This window comes from Zonotrichia albicollis, chromosome 1, assembly GCF_047830755.1.
Source record: "Zonotrichia albicollis isolate bZonAlb1 chromosome 1, bZonAlb1.hap1, whole genome shotgun sequence".
Taxonomy (NCBI): domain Eukaryota; kingdom Metazoa; phylum Chordata; class Aves; order Passeriformes; family Passerellidae; genus Zonotrichia; species Zonotrichia albicollis.
This window is the reverse complement of record NC_133819.1, coordinates 64,003,424-64,017,045: the sequence shown is the minus strand read 5'-3', so window position 1 is coordinate 64,017,045 and position 13,622 is coordinate 64,003,424. Positions and strand designations below refer to the sequence as shown.

General features: G+C 40.5%; 1 long non-coding RNA gene across 1 annotated transcript in view; it reads right to left on the bottom strand.

Annotated features, from left to right (window-relative positions):
• Nucleotides 1–1,103: 1,103 nt before the first annotated feature.
• LOC113460893 (uncharacterized) overlaps nt 1,104–13,622 on the bottom strand; it is a 37,137-nt gene continuing 24,618 nt past the window's right edge. The window contains exon 4 of the long non-coding RNA XR_003382784.2: nt 1,104–1,282. This is a non-coding gene — a long non-coding RNA (uncharacterized LOC113460893). The remainder of the gene's footprint in view (nt 1,283–13,622) is intronic.

The window sequence follows — 13,622 nt, the reverse complement described above, 5'->3', positions numbered from 1 at the left end:
CAGAGAGAGCAGAGAGGAAAGTATGGGACACTTATGAAAGGCAAAGAAAACTCTCTCTCCCTCCCTCTCTCTCTCTTTTTCTTTCTCCACCAGGGAACTGGCTCACACAGTACTACAATAACAAGAACTGGCAGGCTGCCCAGCCTCGCTGTACTTTGGTTGTAAGTGAACTATGAGGCTCAAGCAATCTTCTGGGAAAAGTTCACACCAAATGTATTGTATGTTATGTTTTCCCCTCATTGTATTTTTTTCCAAAACAGTCTATTATATTCCTTCCCTGTTGCACTGTGGATTTCTTTAAGATCCCCAGGAGCTGCTCTTTTTAAAACCAAACATTTGGGTAATCGAACAGATCTGTTTTTTGAAGTAACAGAGATAAACTAGTAATCCTCCTCTTAGAGCCAGCCTTCAGAATAGAATCAGAGCACAATTCATTGAATGGTGAGGGTTTCTGTTGTTAGAAATTCATTTGCTTGGGGCTTTTTCTCAGTTAAAGCCAAAAAGTTAAATAAGAGAAAGAAGTGTGCCATAAAAATATTATAGTTCTCTATATGATGTACATCTTCCACAGAGTAGAAGCCAAAGCAGAGGGGGCTTTACAATAGTAGTGCAGTAAAAAAAAAAATGTTCCAAAAGGTATATTCTCTGTTTCACTTGAAGCTTCCAAAAAAAAGTCTGATATGGTTTTACATGATAGTCCTGAACACCTCAGAGATGACAGCTGTAACTTCCACTGTAAGATGCCTTCATTTATTTTTTCCTGTTTCTCAATATGGTTTTTGCAGGAGCATAAAAAGACACATTTTTTAAGCTCACAGAAACTATGACCACATTGAACACAATTTATCTGACAAATCAGACCACGGACAGTCAGTTGGAAACTGGGTAACAAAAGTATGCCAGCCCAAATACATATTCTCCATTGCCCTGCAAATACAGATGCTGTGAATTTATAATTTACTGTTGTTTTTACTAATTAATTTTACTGTATTATTGCCTAGAGGCATTGGTGAAGCTCTGCATTGCATTGTGTGAGGTGTTGCACCTATGCATGGCAAGTTTGTTCCTCAGAAGATTTAGGAGGTTAGCTTAGTGTCGTTTTGCAGATGTGTTGGCACCGTACACAAAGTAAACTCACAGCAAACGTGAAACAGTTAATTCAGCTTAAATTAGCAGTGGTATCAAGTACCTGTAATTCCAGGAAGCCTTGGTAGGAGTTTTGGGTGTTCAGCACTTTTGAAAGCCAAACTGAAGTTCCTTGCCGTGCTTCTGACAAGAAGTCCTTAGAAATTAAACACAGAAAAGAATTATTAGGTTATCAGTCCAAATTCATCCCAGAAGAAAACCCATTGAAGTCAATGAAATTTCACTGGGGATGGATTTGCCATAGCAAGATTGATCCCTATAGTATATTTAGAAGTGCTTTGTCCTATACAGTTTTAATTAGCTTCACATTAGTCAAGGTACTGTACCATTGTTTTAATCAGCTACCCTAGCAGAGAACTGTCTCCTGCTATCCTTGTCCACATTTGCCCTCCCACCCCCATCCCTTGCTGCCTCCTTCTCACCCCCTCATTATTTTATCTCTAATTTGGCTAATGAATTTCTCAGACAGAGCCTTTTTTCATGTTTGAGAAGGACCTTGCCTGTATTGAGGCTAAAGGAAAAAAAACCAAACCACACCAAAGGGAAAAAAGACAAAGGACCAGAAAGAAAGAGCAAATTCTTCTACTGAGAAAAGCAAAAGTGTCTATGAAGCTTTAATCTGTGCTTTGTCACTCCATCCAGTTATATATAGCTAGGTCACAGTTTTTCACCCCATATTCTGCATTAAGGTGAGCATGAGTACTTTAGTCTTGACTTCCAGTTTCAACACTGACTCGCTGCATTGTCAGAGCAAGTGGTTCTTGTTTCAAACCTCTGCTTTACCAGAGTTACAACAGCCATGATCATTCACATGTACATGTAAGAATTTCTCATGTTGCTTCACAGAAATCAGGAAAGCCTTTTAAGTTCTCTATTGGAAAAGTACATGTAATACAAGGCAAAGTACTGTTGACATCAGTAGTACTGTCTTTTTTTTTTAATAATTCTAAGGCAAGCATCAATCTTTTCTCTGAGTTTGCCAATTATTTTTTTTACCTTCTTTAATGAAAATTCTAACAAGATTATAGGGAATTTGTAGTCTCTGTATGCTTTCAGTCATACAATTACAACTAAAACAACTGTGTTGAGAATAACTGCAGAAACTGTGGGTTTAGTGCTGCCTTCTGCCAAAGAAAAAAAATGTCCACAACTAAGGAAAAAACCTCCAAAACCACATTGGACAAGTTACTAAATCCCATCTACGTAAATACGTGTGTGTTCATTTCTGAGTCACTGTATCATTTGACCATGCAAGAAACAAGACAGTTTGCTTGAAGAATGTCAGGAAGACCAGAATATAATTTTCAAAAATGCCATGTTTTCAGTTTTCTTAGTGCTCTTCTAAAACAGGCACACACTCTCTTTAAATTTAACCACAGAACTTAATTAAGCTTCTTCTGATTGTGCTGGGAGGGTTCCATGTTGTCTTCCTGTGGTCATTTCATCAGCCAGGTCTTTTCATGTAAGAATGTGCTGCATCCATGTCACAGCATGGGGTCTCATCACAGACACCTGCTCTCAGCCTGTGAACACAGATTTTAATCCCCTTCCCTGCAAAAATGGTGACAGAAGGACATGTTATTTAATTACTCATGCATGCTCTCCAAGACAGGGTCCACAGCTCCACTTGTTTCATATGGCTTGTGCTATTTTTGGGGGGTGATCAAATAGGATAGTTGTTAAAAAAGGAGAAGGCTTCACAATAGATTTCTCTTTGCTATTTGATGAGAACAATAAATGAAAAGATTGGCAGGATAAGAACAGAGTGGGAACTGAAGAAAATCTAGGGATGGTAAATATGGCCATAAAATTATTTGTGACTTCTTCTGTTCTCACTGTGAAGATATGTAAGGCAAGATGTACTGTGTAACTTCACTCTCCTCCACTACAAGATCACGAGTCCAGCAAAAATTAACTGTGATAACCATGTCTAACATACTGAAGAATATGAAACCAACTGAAATTTACTGAAGCCTTTATCTAAGTAAGATCTGCAGTAGTAGGTATGTTTCCTTCAGGTGCTAGAAGAGGAAAAAACAGGAGGAGGATTAAAGAAGTATGAATTTTTAGTTGTGCTTAAACAACACATTTGCTAAATCACTTCAGTCAAAATCATTCAGCAATCCCTACAAAATCCTATCATGGAGCAAAGCAAAGCACAGCCAAATAAAACGTTATATATTGTATCCGGCAAGCAATCACTGTACTCGCATTCTCATTGCCCTCAGCAGCACCTGCATTCTTTGATCACAGTCCTTTTATGTGCTGCACTGTATACAAAAGACTGAGCCAGCAATTAGCCATTCTAGCACTGGGTCCTGAAATCTCTGCAAGTGCTTCAGCTCTTTAATGAATTTCTAAATAGAAGGAAGTTGCAAACAAAGTTCAGCTTGTGTATTTTATGCCAGGTTCCCACAGCACTGTAGGTTTTTAGAGCTTAATTAATGACACTTGCATCCTGTATGCCTTCCAGAGTTTTAGTGGGACTTTTACTGGTCACTTCAAACTTTGACATCTTTTGGACAATTGTCCTCAGAATATTGGGCAGCCTCCCCAGTCTTTGAAAGGAAAAAACAAGACATTGCTGCCAATATGACTCATCTGTATTAACTGGATGAACAAAAACTGGAGGGACAAAACGTGCATCATTTCAAGTAAACTACTCATCAGAAATCCTATGCATTGTATAGGAACCAAAACGGGTGATGAAAATTAAAACCACAGCCTAATATACCAGCATTTGGGAACTCTGCCAATGCCCCTAATTAAAATTTTGAACTAATCTCTTCAGGGAATCCAAGAAATTCTTTCAGAAAATGGAACATTCTTCTATGCATATCCAACTACTTATCCGGTAAGAGGGAATATAAAGGAGATTGTATACGATCAGACAGAGGTCAGTCGAGTGGAAAGGACAGTGTGAAAGCTACAGGAAATGAGCCATCTATAAATGAAAATACTGGAATTCCTTTTTGAACTCTGACTCACATAATGTAAGATTTTTCTTGTCCTCATCAAAGGATCATTACATCAATAGAAAGTCTTCATTAATTTTAGCTGATTTTAATCAGCTCCCAAACCAGGAGAATAAAAACATTGGTGTTTGTAACATCAAGGTGTGCTAATATGTACTTTCTCTTCTTTTCTACCATCATTAGAGGGCTTAGCAAGAGTGGTTTGGGATAAATAAGAAGTGTAGAGGCCGGACTGGAGAGGGCCTAAGACAGCCCCTGACATTTTCTTATAGACAATAAACAACAGATCCAGTACTGTTAAAGAGGCAATTAGATATGAAAGGATGAAAAGGGTTGGTAATCAGTTGGTAAGTGGAGAGGGAAAGGGTATTGATAAGAATTTCTTCGAAGGGAAAGCCCAAATCTCCTTTGTTGCTAATTAAAATTAAGAAAAAAGCCAGAATAAGATTTAGGAAGAAAAATATTATTATAGGCAGGTTTGGTGAAGAAGAGGGGCATAAGGTAACTAGAGGAAGTGTACAAGGCTGTGTTAGAACCTCACACTTGGAAAAAGAGACAAGATAGGAGCTACAAGGAAAAAAGTTACAAGCAGGAAAACTGCATCATACTAAGTAAGTTTTGTCTTTGGAGAAATCACTAGGGTCCTATAAAGAAAAATAAGTGAAGGCAGTAGGAGAGAACTACCAAAGATTAATCTAGGCTGGCTCTGCAATGAATAAATCTGTTTAGGTATGCAACTGAGCCTCATAAATCAAGCAATCCTATCCTGAGCTCAAATTATTCAAATCTATGGCTTTTGTTTGGCAAGGTGGAACTACAGGGTTTAATCATTGTCTTACACTTCCCTGACACTCAGGCAGACTGGCTGACTTTGGGGAAATAGAGGCACAACCCTCCCTTTGCATGGCTGTAAATGACAACATGCAAATCAAGGCTGTGAGTACCCAGTTCTCTGGGCAAATTCTCCCAATGGAATCCAAACACAACTTTAGCTCTAATATGTTTGTCATTTGCAGAGCTTTGCCTCTTCTCTCTGGCTTAGAAACAAGCAAAACTTCATCTCTGCTACCTTTCTCTAAAGGATCTTTCTGTGTCTACGCCATTTATGGGTCTATATTGCATGTAATTCTCTGATGCCAGATGAGATAAGAGAGATTATCCACATAAAGGATTTGTGGCATTACAGATTACAGCTTCCTTTTGTATGTAGTATGCACTGCCTTGAAGAGGCCTTGAGTGATGCTATAGGATCTCTGTGTTTAGATTACAGGATACTTGCATTCAGCACTGCCTTATTATAGGTTTAGAAATACCAGCTAAGTGGCCAGCAGTTCAGCTCCTACTGTTCTCTTAACCCATGCAAAGGTAAAGTACTATTGTGGTCAGTGGGATCCTTGCCAGGGTAACAAGATTGAAGCCATTTTCCTTGTATTTACTCAACTGCCATTTCAGTGGTAAAGTAGTAATGGTAAAGTTAGTAATAATAAAGTGATTGTTTAGCAGACAGAACAAATTATTTGAGGAAGAAGTCATCTGTGCTTCAATCATAGTTCGTCCAGGCCAGAAAAGCACTTAGTTACTATGCCATTATTATTATTGTTATTATTATTATTGTTGTTGTTATTTTCAAATCTCCTGTTGACAACCAGCTGGAATCTTGAAATTGGATTTTACTTATAATTTAAGAGTCTCCCTAAGGTTTAAAGACTTTTGTGGATCTACCTGAAAGAAGTGCCCTCACTGGGCATCTCTCAGCAAAAAAGCTGAATAACAGCTAAACTGCTCCTCTGGAACTTAGTTTCTCCATCAGAATTAATATGGCATTAGTTCTTCCAGGGTAATAATCACTAGGAAGGTCTTCAGTTGCGTTTCCTGCTGTGCAAGATGCTCTTCAGATGAAAGAATGGAATAATTTTGGGAAACACAAAGGAGCTATATTCAGCAACTTCACAATATGACCGCTCTGATCCAACGCCAACTCTGATTTCTGAGTCTGGAAAACAATATAACCAATCTCTGTGGTACTAGATGGTGTGAACTATTGACACAATGGTATATCCTGCCTAACACATGTGAGATATCTCTAGGAGGAACATGGCTGATGATATATTTGCATGACATTAACACAAATGTCATTTACAGTGCTCATTTGCCTAATTAATAGTGTATTTATGTTTCTTGAACATTGCAGTGATCATTTTTTAATCTCCTCTCCGGTGAGAGCATTTAGCAGAGTGGGGGAATTTATGTTTGCTCTCCAGTGATGGTACATTAATCTCTACGGCAAAAAATCTGCTTTTTCTAGTCTCACCTACACTGACATTTTGCCTGCTCCTGAATGGATCAGCAACATTCCACTAACAATAACCATTCTCAGTGTGGAACAGTGATTCACACCTCTTCATTTCTACTGCTCAGAAAGAGAAAGCAAAGTAAGTAGCATAATTCTGCTACATACAAACAGGCAAACATCTGATGAAAATACACCTTTAGCACCTTGTGTTTGCATTATTCAGGATGTCACAGATCTCAGCTGTTTGCTGTCTTTCTGACTCCCCTGGCTGTGTTGAAATCACCACAGTGACAGCCAAGACGAAGTAGCTGACTATGTGAGCATTCCTTGTCCTTTCCAATACACAGCAAAGCTACTTAGCTTAAATCACCGCTGACGGGAACTAACTTCTTAAACAAGTTTGAACTTGATCCTTGTTGAGCACATCTGACTGTGGCCCAGATTGCCTAGTTCAGCTCCACGCCAGCACATGTACCCTATTATCAGCAGCAGCAGCTCGACATCAGTCAGCAGCTGGCAGGCAGGCCCTTGGGGACTTTTCTAGCTGAGGCTGGTGCAGCCCTATGGCTGCTTCAATATATTCCCCATGCACAAAAGGGGACATATCTCTGTGCAAATGTTGTTATTGCACAATGGGTGTCATTGATAGCAGGAAAGAGACAATGCTTGGGAGCTGGACATGTTGTTCAAACATCATTCCAGTCTTTTTATATACTCTGATTAAGGCCCTTTACTTAGAACTGCCATCATGCTGTTGCTGGCTGCTTTGAGTGCACAGAGAATATCTGAAATCCCTTTTCACTCTCTTTTAAAGAATCAATTGAACTGCATTTCAGTGTCTGTAATTCTACAGTTTGTGACTCTCTTAAGCAGATTCTGGCTTATCTATGTAAGATACACAAACAGGTACATCTGTAGTACCCATCTTTTCAAGTAGTACAAATATTTCCACTATTAGCCAATTCCTTTTCTCCACTGCATTTCCAGGTCATAACCCCACTTTTGTCAGCATTACTTAGCCCTTGACACCATAGCAGCATTTCTTCAGTAGTGGCAGACAGGGCTCTTAGGGAACCAGGAAATCTAAAACAGAAAAACTGTTACAAGGAGAATATGGGACAGAAAGAGGAGCAAGTGAAACTAACAGAATAAAGGCCCAAGGGAATGAAATTAGGTTGAGGATGGGAATAAGGGAAGCAACGTTTCAGAGGATTTGGGCAGGCAGCAACAGCAGCTGCTAATTCTGCCAGGGACAGTGTCAGTCTGATCAGTCAGGAATTCACCTGGTTTCAAAGTACAGTACCAGCACACAGTATAGTTATTAGCATCCCATGTTCAAAATGATACAAAGCTAAGCACAGAGACAGAACATATGACTAACTGAAGGGAATAATTTTCTAAGCCTAGATGTCTCTTTTCAATTCTAAGTCTCTCCCAAGGGACCTGTGATGCATCTACTATGCCTGTGCCAATGTCTCAGATCATTACATTTAGCCTACGGAATACTAACCATCATGTCCTTTTCAGGCTTGAGAAAATGCATGGGGACCAACTTCAGCCAGCTTGAGATAGAACAGCTATGATGGCCCAGGTGGTACCTGCAGTTCCCTGACGATCTAACCCAGGGTAGTGGGCCTGGCTAAACCACTTGGTCACCTCTAAAAGCTTACAGAGCCTCCTGCTCCCTGCCAGGTGTGCTGGATGCAAATTTTAAGCTGAGCACTGTCATTTCCTACAACACAGCTGTAGAATTCAGAAGAAACAGCATAAACAAGATCCAGGCATCCCCCACCACAGCACCCATGAGAAGTGGTTCTTTGCCACAACGCAGCCTTTTCCCCCGTCCATCCTGCCTGCTCTTACCTGCTCTCTGTCAGCCACTGCCACTCCCCCCTAAAGCTCTCACATGGCTGTGACAGGAATGTCTAAGGAGATGAGACAGAAGCACCTAGAGCAAATAAATAAATGAATAAAGCACTAAAAAGACCAAGCTGGAGAACAAGGGGGACATGAGCTGTAGGAGGCTCGAAGGCCAGCCCATAGAGTCACTCAGTCTAGACTCCAGATGTGAACGCAGAGCCTCAGTGAGTGCAATACAGGACTGCGTAAATATCTCAGCCAGATGTCTCAGGGCCCGAGCTACAAATCCTCACAAATGGTGACAGAGTTGGCTGTTGCTGTTTGTACTGCTCTGCTTCCAAGAGAATCAGTGGTCATTCAGTCAGCAGCAGTTCACTTTTGCTGCCAGATGGGAGGGAAAACCAGGCTCAGAGTTGCAGTTAGTCTCATAGCAAACTCAGCAGTCGGTGGATGGGTCATGGAGCCCTCTGTGGGTACTGAGGTTGGCTCAAAATAGCAATCTGGGGAAAGAGCTGAAAAGATGATAGTAAGCATAAAGGCACATGATACTGTGCCTTTCCCAAATAGGCTAATGTAACAGGCTGCCATGTCAAGCATTTGAATTAAAATTTAGGTCTTCCAGACCCCTCCCATTTGGTCAACTAAGCTTACAGATGCTTAACATTATGGGATGGAATTACCTTATGTTTCAGTTGCTGGAGACATGTGATACTCTGGCTCTAAGGAGCTTGATGCTTGTATCTGTGCTTTCAAACTAAGCATTCCTCTGCCCCACATTCATGTTCCCAGAAATTGTCTCCTAGGTGGGTGCCTCACAGAAAGCACCTGGAGGAAATCTCACCACTTTCCTGTCTATTTGCAGTTGGATCTGTCCCTGGGGAGGCTGAAGATTAGTTTCGACTCCCTCTTCTGTCTGACTTGGACCAGAGAATTGAGCCTGTCTCTCCCAGGAAATTCTGTCACAAATCTATACCGTATTTCAAGCCAAAGCTTTTCCAGTCTCTTAGATTTCTTTCACACTCCATAAAAAATTAAGTATTTATTGTAGCAGGGTATAGGACCTGGTGATCTGCAGTAAAAGTCCTTTTATAATCTACCCTGTCACTGACCCAATTTAGGATATATCGATTTATGAGCTAGATTCTCCTCAGCAAGTCACCAAAATTGGAACTGGCTGAATAATTTATGAGAAGATTTGTAAGCAGAATTTCTGAGTTGGGACACTGATTCATGGGGATAATATTATTTATGATTTCTTGTTCAGGCATGAACATGTTTTAGGATGGCAAACATTTGTCGCAAGATTTGAAAGAGGATGGTTTTCATTCTCCTTTTTTAGGGTACCAATAGAAAAGTGAATCATACAGTATAAAAGATGAGCTTTTGAATCAGCTCAGAAAAACCTGCCAAAGAGACATATGCCAGTTAAACAAATCAAACAGCCCAGAAAAACTTGACAAAGTTTTTCTAAACCGAGAATGTGCTACCATATGTGCTACCATATCAGTGCCCTGTCTTTCTAGGTCCAGTTACAGCCTAAAGTTGCACCTTCTGGAGAAATATTTAAGAAGGTCATTGTCCCTCTCTTCAGACCTAGGCTCACAGACACAACTTGGAGTCAAAAAAGTTTAGGATATATTGCAGTACTTCAGACTCATGGCAGGCTAAGGGCTCACATATGAGCAGTGGCTGATACAGGGTGAACTCTTTCACCTTCCATGGCAAATGCTTGGGACTGTGAGCCCCAACTCACAGATGCTTTTTCTCAGTCCCAAGGCCCTAATTGAGGTCATGCCAAAAGATGTTCTGAACAACATCAGGTACCTGTAGTGGTACCTTTCCCATAAGGGTTGCAAGGGCTTACTCTGTTTTATACCTCTGTCACTTTTGACCCTCAAACGATTGCTGGGATCCATGTACTTCTAAAACAAATGTTTCCTGAGCTGCCACATTCAGCCCTGGGTCTAAATCAGATTTATCTGCACTGACAGGTGTATGCTTTTGAGGCTTAATTTATTTCTCTCCCTGTCCTGAAAAACTTTACTCCCAAACACATAGTTAGAGAGACCTGTGACGGACATGGAGTTCCTTTTCCTTGTTATTCTCCTCTTTCCAAAGAGAAAAGGCATTGAGTGTAATAACCTTAACTAAAAGCTAACCCCATGATCTAAAACAAGTACACTGAACAATTTATTCAAGCACATCATGCTGTTCTTCCACCTCCTTGGTAATGAATGCACAGCATCACCATGGCTGAAAGTAAAAGGGGATATTTCTTCTGGCAGTGCCCTCTGGGTCTGTTAGGCTGGCTTATCCAGCAATTGTGTTGGCAGTTTGGAGTTTTTCCCAGGATCTTCTATGGCCAGGGATGCTACAGGCCACTTCATTAAATGTCACTGGCCATTGCAGATAATTTTTTCAGGGGGTGGGGGGGAATCAACCTTAGAATGTTTTCCTTCTGCTTCACATCAAAAAATTCATCTCTTTAAAAGTCTTTTCAGAGGGAGTCCTTTCTTTTAGAATGAAAGAGTCATACTTGGTATCCTACTGTGCAGCACTGACTCTTCCATGTCAGGAGATAAAATATTTTCCCTGTCTTGCCCTTGAATCTACAGTTGCAAACCCTCTTCTAGTGCAGGCTCAGAACACACCTCACAAATGCCAGTTCCAGTGTATAACCAACAGGTAGACAAAAACATAAGTGAAACCTTTCCTCTCACAGTGCAGAGGGAGGTGGAACTCATGTAGTCCAGTAAAAAAGTAGGTGTTGAAATACAATGTTGGAGGAGGATGCAGAAATTCCATAATCCTTATCTCTGTCCCTGAAAAAAATCAGTCTCTCCAACCACAAACCACAGCAGGTTCCTATCTGTGGAAAATCAGATTTATTTTGCCATTCATGCAAGTGCAGTTGCCATCTGAGAGCCTCAAAGCTGCATTCCTCAATGCCTGTGGCCATATCAAATTTTTGGGAAGCCATGAAGAACCATTATCAGGAAAATGGTGCTTCATTTACTCTTTGACTCTCAAAGAATGTTTTGTCTTCCTCTCTGTTTTGTGAAGTGCTGTCAACACTTACAGTGAAGTTTATTGTAAATAGACAATAATAACAACTGTGCACATTCATCTCTGATTCAATTCCTATGTAAATTTATGTTAATGTGTATGCAGATTAGGCCTGCCCCCCTTGGTCCTGGAAAGTTGTCAGAATGACACATGGGCTCTAAAGAGGTTGTGTGCTACTGATCTGCACTTTTTGTATAGTGTTCAATAACTGGCAAGCCAGCAACAAAAGACTGTGGATATTTGTCTTTCCTTCTGCTGGATAAATCAATGGAGTCTTCTAGAGTTGGACTGGCCTAGCAAGGACTTTTCTAGAGTCTAGCTGGAATTAAAAAGAAGTCTCTAAAACTCACCTCTGAAACCATGACCTGCTATTATTATTTCTATTTCTCAATAGAACAAATACACATTGGAGCTTCTGAAAAATTGGGTAGCACAAGGGAGCCTAGTAAGTTTCAAGGTATGATATGCCATTTTTGAGACAGAAAAGCATTTTTTTTCTGCCTAATATTTAGTAACCACTAAACTAATTCCTGGACTTTATGGGTATTCCTCACTTTTTGCTGACTAAATCAGTACACTCTTTAAGAGAGTTTCAATAGGTAATATTTTTTCTTCTCTCCTTCTTAACCTCCTTTTTCTCTGTTTTAACATGAAAAAACACAGATCTTCCACCTGTTTGTGCAGCCAGAGCCATTTTGAGCACTCAGATCAGACCAGTGAGGAGGCAGTTGGAGTGCTGTAGTTGACTGTTCTCTGCTTCCCTGACAGGGGTGTTTTGCTATGACACTTTCTAAGGACCCTTTCCAGTAAATAGAAACTAATCTTTAGCTCATCCCATGACTGTGTCCCTACAAGGCTCCCAGGCACTTCTTAAATAATCACAACAGGACTTATTGGGATTACAAGAGATACATGTGCTCATTGCACAGGGAGGAATTTCTGGTAATCCAAAAGGGGTTGGGGAAATTGCTGTCAGAAACAGCAGGCACAAAAATTTTTGGCTAGGAAGACATAGTAGACAACAAAAGTCCAATTGCCAGAAAGTATTTATACTCCTGCAGTTCACAGCTGAGGACTTGGTCCTGACCTTTGATAGACAAATTTATTGTCAGCTGGAGACTTGGTTGTGCTTGGAGGGTAAGATTGCACCCAGAGCTGATAATGGTGGGATTTGAGTCATCATTTCAGAATGTGGCAGCAGTCTCCTGACCATAATCACCTCCAATCCTAAAGATACTTCATGGACTGAGGTGACCAGTGATTTTTGGGGGAAAAAACCAAACAAACCAAGAAATAAGAAAACAAATTAGAACAGAACTGTACCTCATAGACTGATGAGTGACTTCAGTCACCATTTATTTCTGGCCTTTCAGCTGATTTAAAGACCGATGCTGAGGAAATCTCTCCTTCAAGTTCTTCTCACTTGAATCTGGTTTAGAGTGTTATTTCACTCTACTTTTTTAATCTCATTTTATTGAAGGCAATGTTAGCCCCAAGAGCAAAACAAGCAAAAATAAAAACAATTAGAGCCTGGAAGGAATCTGTATTTTTCCTTTGAAATAGAGCCCCATGTCAGACAGCTTTCCACGTACCATGTTCAGCGTAGGTTCCATTATAGCATCCCATCAGGCCCATTCAAACCAGGTTGCAAAGTTATTGTGGCTGGGATCCAGCGCTGCTTTCCCTGCCCATGATAGCTGTTGGTGCTGATTTCATCTTTATCATTTTCTCTCTTTCCACCTCTCATGCAGCTGCCTTCCTGTCTTGATAGGACCAAAGTGCAGCTCATGGAATCTATATGATAATCACAAAAATAGCTATATCTGTTGAAAAATGGATTTAATTCCCCCTCTAAACCTTTGTGTATTGCCAACTGGGGGTGTGAAACCAGCTGGCAAAAGATGCGTTCAGTTCGATTTCATGACTTTCATATACTGCAGCTTCCTGACTTTAAATGGTTCCTCCCCTGTCTAATGAGAGCATCAAGGCCTTGATTAACAGCCCTCACTTTAAACAAAGTTTTGGAGTTTCTTTTCATGGAAACTTCTCCGAGGATGTCTGACAGCCTGCTCAATCCTGGGCAGCTGAATGCCTCTTCTTTCACAGCATGAGCATTTGTCAGAGGCACTAGGAGTCAGGCTTGGTGAGGATTTGTATCCCTGAGTAGTCTGCAAGTAACTTGCACAACAGCGTGGGAAGCAAGCTTAAAAGTAGTGCTGGTAAAACTGTGAAAAACTAATTTAATCAATGTTTTCAAAATGTAAGGGCTTGGAATGGTTGAT